The 13146-nt window shown below is 40.2% G+C and overlaps 1 protein-coding gene across 1 annotated transcript in view; it reads right to left on the bottom strand.

Annotated features, from left to right (window-relative positions):
• MFAP3L (microfibril associated protein 3 like) overlaps nt 1–845 on the bottom strand; it is a 43455-nt gene extending 42610 nt beyond the window's left edge. The window contains exon 1 of the mRNA XM_041118866.1: nt 762–845. The gene's annotated coding sequence lies outside the window, so the exon portion shown is untranslated. The remainder of the gene's footprint in view (nt 1–761) is intronic.
• Between the last annotated feature and the right edge of the window lie 12301 nt (nt 846–13146).

Genomic DNA, 13146 nt, shown 5'->3' with positions numbered 1-13146 from the left:
TGTATAGGTAATGCCTTCTGATTATCAGCATATGCAGCTGTTTGAATAGTAATTATTCCCTCAGAGGATTTATTTCATTCTTGTCCATTTTCTGTTCATTGTCAAAGAAGATAAACAGTGTTTTGTGGAAAGCCCAGCTTACCAGGTCAATTTTGCATGGCAATTATTTTTTAAATAAAACAGACAGCATCACAAAACAACTTCTTGGGAACATACATGTCTCATATAATTACCTCCGAGTAAACTTATGCTGTGAACATAAATCTGAACTGCAGGGTTGTTTGATGCAGTTAGAAATCCTTCTAAATAGTTTTAATATTTATAGCAGTTCTTAAAAAGGAAAGTCCATGCCAGAAAGTTTAGCGAGACATGCCTTGCAAGGCTTATTTGCCCCACAGAGAGCGACTACCCCTACAGTTTATCAGGTGAAAAAATATTTCCCTGAAGGAAATGAACCTGCTGTACTTTGTACTACACAGCTTGTAGACAAGCTCAGAGTCTGCAAACCAGCATTCAATTGCCTTAGCAGTGCATTTCAGACACTGCTCATCATATAGACCAATGCCGAGGCAAGCAGCTTTGTGGTCGGTCCCAAGGCAGTAGGACAGGCATAAACCTTTCCTTTCCTGTTCTGAGCACAAGCTGCAGGGGTTTATGGGTTACTGACCATTTCCTCTGCCAAAAGCAGAAATTTGGATTTAAAAAAAAAAAAAAAATTAATTAACTTATCTTTTATGCTTTGTCTGGAAGTCACGACTTACCTCAGGAGAGATGAATGTAGAGGAGTGCAGTCACCTCCCATCACCAGAGTGACTCTAAAGTTAGGTCCCTCCAGGTGCTTCTTTCTTTCTCTGCGAGGCTCCTGCTCTTGGCAGTGCTCAGAATATCTTTTATATCCTCGCTAGGCAAAAGATTTCCCTGGAACTGCCTCCAGTCGCTGGCCTTTGACAGACAGCAGGACAACCCTTGGCAGAGCCGAGGGTGATTTGCCTTTGGAACCCCGTGACGTTCCTGCAGCAGATGAGTCTCCTGCTTTGCCAGCGCTGCAGTCTGATGGGCTTACATGCCTAGCTCCTGCCTGCACATTGCTCTCTGATAGCTTCTGGGAAAACTGCAGGTATCACTTATAGTCTCTGATGGCCTGGATGATTTAGGCTCTCTGCTCTTTGTCTCTGTCTATTCCACTTTTTTGTACGAGGAGCTCAGTGAAGATGCGTGGGAGGGTGTCCCTTTCAGGATGGGCTCCCAGCTGAAATCTCCCTAACTCTCATGTTCAGAAAGCTGTGAAGATGGTCCTGGAGTTCATCTGTGTGTAGTCCTTAGTGTCTGCCTGCACTTCTGTACAGAAATGACTTTGTGCTCCAGGTGAAGAGGGGTTTCTCTGCCAGGCTAATTTCTGGTAGCCTGGTGAGGTGTTACAGCGAGTCTGATCTGTAAGTTTAAAGCCAGAGATGATTGTGCTAATTTAAACCCGTTCTACGCAGTTTGGCTGTATATGTGCGTAAGTGTACATATGCAGACTCTCACTTCCAAAGGCAGGCAGAGGCTGCATCACCTTTCCCTCATTTGATTATGTGGCTCACCGCTGCTGCTAACAGATTACATTTGCAGCTATTGCCAGCTGCTCTTAGTTATAATTGTCTTGTTAGATGCTTGCTGTGATGTAGGCAGAAAACAAAACAAAAAAAGGCAATTTGTTATCAGATCATATTGCCTTATAAAACCTTTCCAGTTATTACCTTTAAGTTAGTTAATAATGTGTTCTGATACTATAATGTAAGGGGAAATGTGGCATCCAGAGTAATACGAGACAGTACACATGCACAGCAGACATTGTCTCATCTCTAAAACATCACTGTATCCCTACTGCAAGAAAAATAAGTTAATTTTCATACAAACTTAAAGAACCTCTCTGATTCTTGTCAAGCCTTGAGCATTTTAATGTGTTTGAAGTTCTCTTGGCACTGCTTCTGCCTTAATAAAAGACACAGTTTTCTGCAAGGCAGGCAGATCTGAAATGCTGGTACTCCTGGCTGTGTATTTCTTTCCCAATTAAGATTACATGTCCTGGTGAGAGTAAACAGATTTTGCATAGAATTAGAGGTTGTTCATGTAAATTTATAAAGTCGTGTAATAATTAACAGTAATTAACAGGGCCCGCTAAACTAAACTGAGAGGTGGTGCTATCCAGTGTCATTGTGAAATGAGGTCTGAGATGGGAGGTTGGGCCCCTGGGTAACATGGTGGGGTAAAGTAGGGTTTGACCTCCAGAAATAAAAGAGGCAAGGCAAAGCTCGAGCTCATAGCAGGTTACCAGGGAAGCTTTTTCGGAGTTCGGGTGTGAAGCACTGAGCTGCGTTTATGCTGGGATCCTAAAGCGGTTTTTAGGCTATGATTAGCTTTGGCTGGGAGAAAGGTGAGGAGTCAGACTGAGTAAAACCATGATTTATGCAAACCTAAAAAGTAATCCTAAACTCCACCATAATCCTAGTTGTAGCTTCTAGCTGGCCTAGAAGAGGTATGGGGCAAAACCATGTCTGGGAAAAGAAGTGGGGTGCAATAGCTGGAGCTAGAGTTGGGGCTCGAGTTCACAAAGCTCCAGGATAAAGGAGAGTGTCTGCACAGGGAAATGGAGCTGCTGTTCTGTGTTTTGGCTGGCAGGGCAGTGGCAGGCTCGGAAATTCTACTGAAAAAGGGTGGAGGTGAGATTGGGATATATGTTGAGTCAAGGCTAGAGCTGATCATTTGTATCAGACTGACTTAAGAAATGATGCCAAATTTGGTTTCTGAGCCACTTTTTGCTCTGGGGCTTAAATGCAAGGTTTGGGAAAAGAATAGTATTAGGGTTGGGGTACAAGCTGGGATTTGCTTCTGCTAGTGCCAGTAAGCGTTGCTGACAAGTTGGTTACGCAGAGGTGACCAGGCTACGTTGGGTGTCAGTGCCAGTTTGTGTCACCGTGATGTTCGTACATGTGGGACTGGACAGTGTCACCAGGTTAGGGGAAATGCTAGGTTTGTACTTAGAATTAGAGTGAGTCTGAAAAAGAAAGGGTGGAAAAACTCAGATGCGAGCCTGTTTAAACTGATGTGGATTGTTCTGCACAAATGTATCAACAAAGGTTAGCAGTGATGGGTATTTTTCAGGAGGCTGAGCTAGAACTGCAGGTAAACACTCTTGAAATATAATTTTCTTCTTTGAATTTGCTTGGATCTTGGCAAATATAGCAGCAGCACAGATGCTATCGATGTGCACTGAGCACACTGACCTTTCAGCAATTTGCCTGTGTGTCAAGCATTGTATCCTTCTGGGCCTTGGGGAATCCCAGGATGCTGGAAGCAAACCCAAGTAAAAGTATAAAAAAATCAATGTTCTTGATTTCAAAGAACAGCAAAGACATGAGTCAGTCACAGACACGTCATTCCTTACTACCCTCCCTGTCATGTTCAGCCATAATTTCATTGGAAATCAATTTTAAGTGCTATCCTAGATGAAGCTTCTTCTTACTATATTTTTCCCAAGTCCTTTGATTTTTTTTTTTTCATGCAAGCTTTAAAAAAAAAGAACAAAGTTCGTAGCTGACCAGTGACAACTGATGAGTTAATTGAATGCCTGGCTTTGGGAGGAAGCAACCAGGCAAAAAAATGCAGCTGGCTATTGCCTGATCACTGGAGAAACTGTCCAGCCTCCTGGCATCTGGCAATGGAGCTGCACAACCCTTGGGGAATAGCTGTTTCTCACAGTATTATCTAAAACTAAGATAAAAGACAATGTCAAATTCTGTTGTACATTACATGTGTTCTATAAGTGTAGATTATGGCAGACTTCGGTCTATAATGCACCCCTCTGATTACATGGAGAAGGGAGGTCTTGTGGTTGAATCAGAGGACTGAAGGTCAAAAGGTCTAGGTTTTCATCTTTACCACAGGCTTCCTCAGGAACTTTGGACAAGTCGTTATTTTTGTGTCTCAATGTTCCAAACTACAGAATAAAGATATTTAAACTATGAGGTAAATGTACCATTTTTTGTAAAGAGCATCTTAGAAATAAAAGGCTTTTTCTGCATCTGCCAACAGTTTGCATGCCTACATCTATTTAGGCTTGTGAGCCCTGGCATGAGATAGTTCACCTTCTTACCTGAAAACAGGTACTTTTCCCTACTTTTGCTCTGATGTTGTGCATAGAGAAAAAGAAAAAGCATCAAATCAAATGTGTATGATCTGCAGCAGTTTATATTAGACCGTGGTTTTGCTTTCTTAGAATCTGTTAAGTAGATTTCATCATGTTTTGGGAAGCTGATGAGTCACGGCACTTGAAATAAGTGGATCTTTGTGGGTTAAATTATTGTCTCCTATTATGTCATATGCGCATTGCACATTATGTGAAGTAGCTCTGCCTTAATTTACTTATCATCAATCATTACAAGTAAAAATTAAATATAGAAGGAGTTATCATGCACATGGAGTGTAAGATTTTACTGATAGACTGAGGGGTGATGCCTATTTGGTGTTTGCCTGTGCTAAGTAAATATAAAGCCTGCTTGCCAAGGATGAGCCCCAAAGGAATCACAAATCTACCGTTTTGGTTTTTTAAAGTATAGTCAGTAAGAGGCCACTCTGTGTTCACTCATAGGTGAATCAAGAAAGAACAGTACTTGATTCCTCAGGGACTTGTCCGGGAGAAGGACTCAAAGTCAGCCACACTACTTTGAAGCACAGCAAAGGGCGTACTGCTGAGGAGTGTGGTGTCAGGGAGAGAAGGAAGATTTCTTAGATCTGTGTAATGAAGCACTGCTTCTCCACTGATCTCAGGTATGTAATTGGAGGTTTGCTATACACAACACATGACATTCCAGCTTTAAAACATTTTTTCAGTAAAGGCTATTGAAGGTTTGAAGCTCTTCGTTCATTTGAATAGTACAGAAATCATGAACATGTTCTGGAAGTTGGTAATATGAGAAAACATTTTGAAGTTGTGCTTGTCCAGCAGAGATGATTTTGGGAAAAAAATTAAACCTGACCACTTTACCATCAATGTTCATTGAAAGAAAAGATAGTGTCTTAGGCTTTTAATATTCATTTAAAAATAGCCTAGATGGTACAAAAATGGCCTGGATGGCTTTTCTGGGGTAGTGTAAAGAGGCAACCTCTTTGACTTTGTATCTCTGTGGAGGGTCAGGTGAAGCTTAGAAGAATCTCACTGTGCTGAGCTAATGTCTGTGGGAGCAGAGCTCCAGGGAAGCTGAATTTTAAGGCAAGTTCAGTGATGAGTCTATGGAGACTCTCCTTCTCCAGCTAGCTTGGCCAACTTCTCCTGCTGGGATCTTTGAGGAAGGGAGTGGTGCATTCAGCATCCCTTACCGTGCCTGTTACTGACCCCCCACTGTCAAGTGCACTGCTGGGGCTACAGGTGAGTATTGTGTTAACCAGCAGAATTGTCAAGGCAGCTTGATAGGAGCAGCACCCACCACCTACTTTTCTCTGCACAGGTCCCTGCAGCAGTTGTACTTTCCAAACATAAGCACCAGTGAGTTTAAGCGGTTCTTGAGTTTGCATATATACAATTGTGTATGTTTCACTCTTGCAATAGTATAAGTGGGTTTTGTGGGCTCAAATTTGACCACTGGTTAATGACAGCTTAGGTGGCCTCTAACTGCCAAAATATATTTAAAGCAAAGGATTCTTTCAATATGTTTTACTATTTGCATGTTTTAACTGGGGCAGATGAAAATACCTTGCTCCATGGGAAAGAAAAATTGTTCATGACAGGAATACTAAAAACTACAAGCAAGTACTTACCTATTCCTACTGAAGAATGTAATATGGGTCACCCTCTGTCATCAGGAAATCAAAGTCTTGCAAGCAAAAAGGAAACTATATTTAAAAAGGAGCTATATTCTACATTTTCTTCATATCACCGAAGAATACTGACAGAGAAGAGGTAGTGTGGTCTATGACAGTGCAACAAGAACCAGTGGAATTAAATTATATTGCTCCTGGAGCTGTGTTATTCCTCTCACCATACAGTTACTAGGGAAATTGGGGAATGGTTATGGGCCAGGCAAACTGAAGGGTTTTCTAACACCTGCATGTGCAGAACCAATATTTATCTCTCGGAGTTACATTCTGGTTATATTCCCCCATAGGAGGGACAGAAAAGAAACTGAAGTCTGGTCAAAGTTACATTACAAATTTGTCATTGACAAAAGGTGCCTTTCATTTACACAGACGTATCACTGCAAGTTTTCTGTGACTCAGCAAACTGAGGGGTTTGGCTGTCAGAATAAATTAGTCTCTCGTGGCACAACGCCAGAGTTCGGTGTGCTTTCACTTAGTGTTATCAGAAACTGAAAGTCAATAAAATTTATAGCAGCAAAATTTTCCAGCACATCCTCGACCTTGCTGGAGAAAGTTGTGCATTCAGCAGTGCCAGCAACCGTCTCTCATTGTTCAGAGGTTGAGTCCTCACTGTGGTTTGCATCAGACTACCTTTTGTATGGGAGAAAAAGGATGGAGTTTCATGACATTTTAAATCCTAGTCTTATGACGTGCTGCAGTTTAAACTAAATTATACATTATAAAACCACTATGTACTGAACTGGTCTCTCCATCTTGCTTTATCCAGAAGTGCCAGGCAACAGCTTTCCATAAGAACTTTGAAAAGGGATAATTTTCCTTTCTGCTGGGGGAAGTAAGAAAAAGCTTCAGGGGGCAGAAATCTGGCTTATTTTTCTGGACATCCTGTGTATTGCTTTCTAGCTGGATAAGTTCCGTTGCTTTATTATGAGCCCAGTCCTTAGGTTCATGAAGGCATTTGCTAAATTTTCTGAAAATATTCTGGAGAATTAAAACTAGAATGTAAATTCAAGAAACCCTATTCACAGGTTGCACATCCTAGAGAACGCATACCTTTTCACTTCGGCAGTCCGATGAAACAGACCCTGCATGGCCTCGCTTCAGGCTTCACGACATTGGCTATGGCTCCCTGATGGGGTTTCTAAAGCTTCCCATCATCTGGATACTCTGTGCTCTCAGTATTCTGTTCTTTTTCTTCCTCTTCTCAGTAGGATGATTCCTCTCTCTTGTTAATAGGATAATGACTCCTTTGTTTTCAATATATGTAATACATTGCTCACAAATCAATTGGTGAAAAACGTCATACCCCTTTCTGCTATAGAAATACTGCAATGGATGCTAGTGTTCTGCTCTATGTTTTTGGAACTTTTCCCATAAATCATTTAATTATGTTTTCTCTTTCCCTGATTATATTCACCCTTATCTCGATCATTTTTTTCAGCTGCTTCATCTCTGTATGAACCAGAGAGCAAAGCAGCACAATACTTGGGCTGGCAACAGCGTTATATGTTGTTAAGGAACCACTTGTTTTGTAAATGTTGAACCTGGGTCCTGAAATGCATCCTGATTAAAAACCATGCTGTTAGATATTAACAGATGATACTTGCCAGAGCTCAGTATCAAAAAGCAGACAAAGACAAGAATTGAAAAAGTACCACCTGCTTGTAAATTCACTTGAAAAGCCCTTGAAATAAGGTGGTCCCTCAAGTAGGTGAGCACATCATTTCAGTGAATAATAAAGGTAGTTAATAGACAAGTGCAAACCCACCTTCCTTAAGCTATAGCTGTTGTAGCAATTGACTTATTTATCACCTCAAACCAAAGCAAACCAGATCTGGTTTGATACTGTGTGGTTGAGAAAATAAAATCTTACTTTGCAGATAAGACTGAGTGAAAAAATAGGGCCCCAGAACACAGTATAAACACCTTCTCCTGAACGACATTATCAGATGCATCTGTTCACCCAGGGCTCTTCATATTCAGCAGCACTATGCCCACTTGGTTCATCTAGTCTAGAGATGCACTCTGAAGGAAGATTATAAAGAATAAATGGGGTCTGTGCTACTACTAAATACATGACCAGAGAACATCAGTACTTCAGAATTAAAGGTACTGCAATAGTTTTCTTAAGATGTCCTTAATTTGAGATAACTTGCTCTATAAAATGAGTTATAAAAATAACTTGGGAGCTATAAAAGTAAATTTAAAGGAATTAAAGTATGTTGTTCTTTGACAGCATAAACGCATGGAATTATTTTTTCTTATCTGCTGTTCTTTCCAATACCTCTTCAGATCAGACACTTTCTGAAAACTTGACTTTTCTTCTTACGCAGCCAGGGACAAACTATGTGAGAACTGAATTCTGTATCTGTGATTGTGGTGGGATTGGGCAGATTCAAGACAAGGGAAATTTTGAGCCTGTAATTAAAACATGCAAGATGAAAGATAAAACAGTTTCTTAAAATACTGTCAAGCAATTCCTGATGTAATTTTCATTTTTAAATGACAGATAATGTTCCAAGCAGCTGATGTTTGGAGACCTCCCCATTGGGAAGTTTACATCTAAATCCGTGTTTACTGTTACTTTGTCTTTTATGTAACGAATGCCTATTTCAGCAATGGAAGTGGAAAATGCTATATAGTAATACAAAACCATCACTTACCTGCATGCTTCAGGAAGCCTCATTTTCATGTCTGAAGGATTTGGGATAATGTTACCCAAGAAAGAAGTATCATTATTACTGCTTAATAATTTGAGGGCTGCTTTGTCAGTTAGTGATCTTGTCTATATTTTGAGAGCTAGGACAGCAGTTCTGTGGGCTAAGCTCTGTCTAAATATTATCACCTGGACACTTGCTAATATGTTTTATCTTTCTGCTTCTTCACTGGTGTGGTGACTGACACTTCAGTTTGAAACCACTGATTGCTTTCCAGCCCATTTTATCATTTAATGTGAACACCCCAAGGCTCTACATATTCCTGCTCTTCTAACACAGGTGGTGTGGACCATATTCTTAATGCTGTAAGGCTTAACAGAAAAAGCTTTGCTCCTTTAAAATTTTCTTCAACGGGCACAATATTGTTTCCACGTGTCATGCCCTTTCGGCAGCTCTGTCACCCTGCTTCTGTTTAACCTCATGCAAGAAAGCGGAGCTGGCATGCATAAAAGGGAAAGGCATTTGTTATATGCACATCAGCACTCATCTTTATGAAAAATCTCAGATCTCTGAGATCTGCATTCATAGAACTGTGTTGATAATAAGAGTGTTGAGATCAGTTAAAAGGCCCAATTTTATTTTTAATAAATCTCAGCTAAGTAGAAAAGTGAACTCTTTAGGCCTGCTATTAAAAGCTACCTTTAATTGCAAAGATGACTGGTTGAGTGTATGGACTTAACAATGTGACTGGAATAGTGTTGTACCTGTGAGAAGTATAATACAGAGTGCTGGGAACCACAGCTGTGTGCACATTGTAGAGTTATTTCATGGTCACTATTCTGGAGCAGCGCTTATCCAGGAGGAAAAATAGCAGATTCCACTAACAGAAATATTGGTGCCTAAGACATGAAGGGAAAAATGAAGTTATAAATGAGCTAGTTGTATTAACACCAAACCCACCATTTTAATCTGCTTTTGTTAACCAAGAAAACAAAAAATACTGCAATAATTTCTAAAAACTTCCACTAGGCTGGCACTAGTACACATCTCTAAGAGGACATCCAGTGTGACACGAAACAGCAAAAATATAATGTCATGAAAAGAACTATGGAAGATGAGATTCTTCTCACAGAGCTTTTGATAGCTAAAATATAGTCCTCTATAATGAAGCGACTCACTGTCTGCATAAGGAAAAAGGAACCTTAGAAATACCATTCATCTGACCAATTTTAAACCTCAGCTATAGAGATTAATTGCATTGACAGATGTGAGTAATTCAGATGCAGATATGTACATTGTAGTCTTCATAAACTGACATTTGTGCAGATGGGTTCCCACAGCAGCATCTAGTAAATAAGCCAGTTTAAAAAGCTTTGTAAATATTAATAACTTAATTTTCCCTCATAATTACTGTTAATGTATTCATGATTTTTTCCCCATTTCCTGCCCTATGCTTCAAATAGAATTGAAATGAAAACGCTGTAGGACCAGTTCTTGCAATGGCTTTAATCAGGGGGATGTTTTTAGGAGGAGCTTATGAGGGGATCTACAAATGACAGGCACTGTGATTCAGCGACACCGCTGATGCTCTGCCACGGTGAGACTTCTAGAGCAAATGCTGCTTTAAAATCAGTCTGCTTAAGAATGTGAGAACCACTATGGCAAGTTAAAAGACATGTATACAACCCTGTAGTATCCAACTGCCTCATTTAACACAGGATTACCTCAAATGCATCTCCCTTCCTGCATTCAGCACTCTGCGTTATGGGAGGCTGAGTTAGGAGACTGTCTTCCTGGGCCCCTGTGCACTTGGTGGAGAGAGATGGGGTGATTGCCTTCGGTGCAGCTAGAGTGACTCGGAGCAATGAAGCCTCCTGATCCGGACATGCCTCTCTTTCTCCATTGCCTTCAGAGTGACTGGAGAGATGACCCTCCTAGCATGGAAGTGATACAGGAGCTACTAGTTTAGATTCTTAAAGACAGGGTGTATACTCTTATCTTTCTGCTCTCTTCTTCCCCTCCTCTGAACACTAGTAAATTCAGAAAAGAATTTTTACCGCTTTGAAACACAAAAGATGAAATGGATCATCCTCTTCTAGAAGAAAATAATAATAGTTTGCAGCTATGCAAAAAAAAAATCTCAAATAAACTTGCATTCTTTGTCAGGATCTACTAAGTAATTAGATGATGTAAGTACCTGGGAACGTCAATAGCAGCATTGGATATCAAAGTTCTTTACAAAGGATGGTAGCTATTGCTGTCCCCATGGGGATACAGAGAATGAAGGGACTTGTTTGAAGTTACTCAGAAAGGAGCAGGAAATCCAGGTCAAACCCTTTTACAATACTCTGCCCACTTGGCAACACCATTAGGATTTTTTTTCCCTCTGGTACGTAACCAAAGTGTTGTTCCAATGCAGCTATTCATTCCATCCTTATTCAAGTGCAGTTAGAAAGGGGAAATGAGATATTTCATATAGGCTCTGCATGATAATGTAGCCACTGGCTTAAGCTGAGCACACAAAAGCCAAGCCAAGACTGGAAATAAAGTGTGACCTAAAGAAAAGCTTGAACTTACTGAGCAGTAAACTGACTTGGTGCCTGTGCATGAATTGAGGATTACTTCTAAATCTTGTCCCTAGATTTTAATTCTCACTGTCACTAACTTCCTACACAATAATCTGTCTTGCCTAAATTGTCCTTGCCAAAAACAGAGAGACAAGCTAACATAAACACCTGTATTGCCATACTAGTTCAGACCAACGGTTTTTAGTCCAGTATAGCGTCTCTGACAATGGCCAAAGCAAGAGCATAAGAAATGGGGAAATATTTGGTGATCCTTTGAGCTCCTCCCTCATTTAGGCAATCATTGGATTAGCAACTCCTGATCTGGACCATGCAGATCATTGTGTTTAATAGCCTTTTACGGACCTGTTCCCAATCATTGTGTTTAATCCCTTTTTCAGACCCATTTGTATATTTGGCCTCCACAAAGTCCTGTGTAATGTTATGGTGCATGTAACACTTCTGTTTAATCAGCATCCGCTGAGTAACTCCCCCCTACTTCTTCTGCTATGAGAACAGTGCACAACCACTCCCTATGTGTTTTGCCTGTGCTGTTGCTGGTTTTATAAATCTGTCTTGCATACTTTCAATCTCTTTCCAAACTGCAGTGCCTGGCCCATTTTATACATCCTTTAGGGAAGCTGTTTCATACCCCTGTATGCTTTCTAATGCTGTGATGCTGGCTGCATGTATAAAATAGCTCTGATTTTCTGAATGAAGAGTGCTGCATAAGAGCAAAAGAACAGGTTTTGTTGCAGGTTTCGGTTTTTGGCAGGGGCAAAACATTTGTGTAGCTCATTCATCACAGTATACTGTGTCTTCCGTGCTCTGTGAGTCTGTTACTGGTAGCAAGCTGTGGCAGCTATTAAATTTCTAGTTTGGAGGTAAAGATGTTAGCAAAGCTATTAGCAGAATTCTATTATACCCTGGAGAAAAAACAGACTAAGCAGTATTTTCGATGAGATTCTTTGAAGTGTCAGTAGTTACACAGTCATATATGATTGTTTTGGCCTGATGTTTATCATCCTTAATATATAAATAAACTTTAGAGAAATAAAAAATTTTTGTCCCTTGAGAAAGAAGGCCATTTCACAATCAGAAAGTGTGGTTAGCACTGTGAATGAGTATTAGAAACGTCTCTAACAGAGTCAGTCTCTCTCAACAATATGTATGTGGCTTTGGGGAACATTTCTTCTTGTCTGTTATCACTGGACTTTTCTCACTTCATTTGTCCTGAGCATCACCAATACTTTATTTTGACCAGTGAAAGGTAGGAGCATGCTACTAAGCTGTTTGCGAAGATCTTTTCCACTGTTATTAGACCTCCGAGGCAATGTGTGGGTGTGCATGTGGTCATGGTGTTGCAACATTTCATCCAGGAAGCTCACAAGAACGTGGCTAAGATTTCCTCTTGCCCTTACAATTCTGAGTCATGAAACTTTTATATGGGATTTCATTAAAGAGGACATCAAAACCATGTAATTGTCTTAGGAATTTTAGTACCATTTTAAAAACTAACTTGGTCATTTGGGAGTCTGATTTACAAACATCAACTCCCTACTTTACTTACTCTGAAAATCAGTTTTACTTTTAAAAACAGTTAGAGGATCGTAGGAACTTTTTACCCCATCCCACCTTCATGGCTTTGGTACCACAGCTACGGAATTCCAAATCATTTTTCTGAACGCCACTTTTACAAAATAGCCCAAGGCCTAACCTGCCAAGATGCAAACCAGGCATATCCAATGGCCTTTTAAAATAAAATGCTACTGACATCAGCTGTCTATGTGGTTTATGATAATGCAATAATCATAAAAGGCTCGAATGTGATTTCCTTATTTCTGACACCAGAAAGCAAGTGGTGATTTGCCAGTACAGAAGCTATTTCCACTGGTGTATTTCCCACCTGCTCTCTTATCTACTTCATAAAACCTTCCTGTCTAAAAGGGAAATTTCATGTTTCCATGGTTAGGATAGGTTTTTGAGGAGACTATGGAGAGTCTTTTGAAAACTCATTAATTAGGAAAGCAGCTCCAGACTTCTGAAATACATCCTTTTTATCCCTTTTGGCT

This window comes from Aquila chrysaetos, chromosome 1 (assembly GCF_900496995.4).
Source record: "Aquila chrysaetos chrysaetos chromosome 1, bAquChr1.4, whole genome shotgun sequence".
In the NCBI taxonomy this organism is placed as follows: Eukaryota; Metazoa; Chordata; class Aves; order Accipitriformes; family Accipitridae; genus Aquila; species Aquila chrysaetos.
This window is presented reverse-complemented; position numbering and strand designations above follow the sequence as displayed.